This window comes from Condylura cristata, unplaced genomic scaffold (assembly GCF_000260355.1).
Source record: "Condylura cristata isolate star-nosed mole 26May11 unplaced genomic scaffold, ConCri1.0 scaffold00021, whole genome shotgun sequence".
NCBI lineage: Eukaryota > Metazoa > Chordata > Mammalia > Eulipotyphla > Talpidae > Condylura > Condylura cristata.
In genome coordinates this window covers 8043797-8046769 of record NW_004567122.1, presented here as the reverse complement: position 1 = coordinate 8046769, position 2973 = coordinate 8043797, and positions in this window count along the sequence as shown.

The window sequence follows — 2973 nt, the reverse complement described above, 5'->3', positions numbered from 1 at the left end:
GGCTCAGGGCCTCCTCCAAATTGCTGACACAATTAAAGGGTAGACAAAGTCTTTGTCAAAGCGGTATTTTATAACACGGTGTGAGAAGAAAGTTTTCCCTTGGAAGAAATTTTGCTGATCAAACTTAGGTTTTGGTGTTTTGTTTCAGCTCTTGCCAGTTCTATCAGAAACAGTATCCTCAGAGACGCCCAGCTGGGTCCAATATGAGCTTGCTTTCAGGTCCAGCAGTGCTATGCTGTGACGGTGCTTAGACCAGTCATAGATATTTATGACACATTATTTCAAGACAGGTAGAAATGTGTGCTGTGACCTCAGCTTTGAGCGTTGCTTGACTGCTTCGAACAGTTTTTACAGATTTTTTGATGGCTTCCAATGTATCTATATCTGTTGATAGAATATTGTTTTCATGACTGAAAAGAAAGCTTTCTGCTCTGCCTCAATTCCAAATTAACTTTTAACTCTTGAAGACAGACATAAGCAGTGAGATAATTCTGTTTGCCATTGTTACAGCCTGAAACATACCTTTTCATGGGTGAAAAGCATTGCCTAAGTTAGACAATTTTTGTTGTGAGGAAAAGATAAATTAAGTTTCATCGAAGTGGGTAAAAGCAGTGCTCACTTCACGAAATCATATGAAAGCTTAATGGGTTTTATTCTCCCCTTTGATCTGAGTAAATAGAGTTGGTAACCTGATTCTTAAGACTGATGGAGAAAATAATTCTTCAAATCCCATCCCAACCCTAGTTTTTTTTTTTTTTTTAAGATTTATTTATTTATGCATACAAAAATTGGGGTACAGGCCAGAGGTGTGAGTCCTCTCACTAGACACAGAGTGGGGAGCAGAACAGGCAGATGGACTGAAATACACTGCTGAGGGGAGCAGCAAGGGAGACAGGAAAGGTCTGCTGAGCCTTTCATAAATCATAAGCTCTGAGTAAATCACCATGTAAAAAGAGATATCAATAAGAAAAAGATGTGCCACGTCTCATGGCAAATAGGTGAGATGATTTGCTAGAAGATACACTGGTGAACTCAATGTATACTATGTAAAGGGAACTGGAAGTTTGTGTAGTAATAAATTATAACCTGAGGGGGAAAAGAAGAAAAACCTTCCCATACACGGAAGCATATTTTCCCAAAAAAACACTTCAATCACTTTTACAATATGGCAAAAATGAAGGCTCATGTCCCTTCTCATTGGGAACCCGAATAACTGAACTTGGAAAAAGCCCTAAACAAAAATAACCAGACTGCTATAAATAAGACCATAAATCTTGACCATGGGTGAAACAGTGCTACGAAATCCTTCCACTGAGCTAGAGCTGCCAATGTGTCTTCAAAAACAACTTCACTTCTATCAAGCCAGACATTCATGATGACCGAAAACATGGAAAGTCAATTGAGTTCTATGAGCAGGGACCTGTTATAACCTCTGTTTTGTCAAGAAATCAATTTCTTGATGAGAAGAAACGCCAAGTGGACACCATGATGATGGTTACTAAGGCATTCTCTGAGGTGACAGCTGGTCATCTGGCAGAAGCCTGGCATGGAAGGAGATCCTATCCATATCCAGAGTGAGTGTCCCTTTCTTCTGTGATGGAGATAGTCAATTCAGTCTGCTTGCTGCCTGGCAGCTGACTAAGCTCGGCGAAGAACGATGCCATCCATGAAGCCCAGCGTTGGACTTGGTGGTTGGAAGACAGAGCCTTCAGCTTTGGCCAGAGCCTGTCAGCCATGGTGAGTGACATCCACATTGCTGAGCCCGTAACTGCACCTGTCACCACTGCCACTTTGTTCCTGAACCCATAAAATTATGGATGATGTGGGGGACTGGTATTTAAAAATAAGCCATGTTATCAAGGTGACTGCTAAATTCCTCCTCTGTGGACATCAGCCTTTGATAAACATTCACATGGGACACAAACAGATCTGTGTGTTATCTGCCCCATTCAGAGATGTCTACAGTCAACTGTCTCCCATGTCTTTGTTACCAGTTGTCCAGCCATGTTTCTTTCCAGCCCCTCACCATCCAGCCAGCAATGAGTCTCAGTCCTGAGTTAGTGTGACCTGGTGCTCATGAGTTTTAGTTCTTTTATGATGCATCTTGCCTTCCTCCCCTGTAAGTACTGTGGCTTCAAAAGGGGTTTCCTTCCTTTTATACATTTCTTCTTTGCTTTCTAAATTAAGCGTCTACTTACTCATTTTAATAACTTTTATTTTGTAAATTCATTGATTTAGTTGTCACATAGTTGTTAATTTGGGGTCAGTATTTGGCTTCTCCCCTCAGATGAAGTCCCTGTAGTCCTCCCACGACCACAGCTCCTGTCATCCCTCTCCCTGTCTCTTTATATGTTCCCTTCCAGCTCTATCCAAGAACAAAAACAGACACACGGGCCAGTGGAACTGAACAGAAAGCTCAGAGATAAAACCACACATATGCAGAGAAAAATCTATGACAAAGGAGCAAAGAATATACATTGGAATAAGGGCAATCTCTTTAATAAGTGTTGATGGGAAAACTGAGACCAGACTACTTTCTCACAATATACACAAAAACAATTCAAAATAGATAAGAGACCTGGAACCATAAAATAAATACACTATTTCACTGAGCATGAACCCATTCAGCTGCACCCATGTTGCTACAAATGGAATGAGTTTTGTATTTTTTATTGCTATGTACTACTCCATTGTGTATATACACCACATCTTCTTGATCCAGTCATCTACTTTTGGGTAAACAGGGGTGGGAAGATCACAAGGGAGTATGGTTATGGTACATGGGTGAACTGGTGCTGGGAATTCCATGGGGGCTATAACCAGGATGAGAAAGCATACATTACACGGAAATGAAAAATGATGTAAAAGTACATAAAATAATATATAAATAAGTGATTAAGTAAAAAGTAAGTATCCCCTCAATTAAATAAATAGAATAAAAATAGGCAAAACACTATGTGACATAAATCTCAG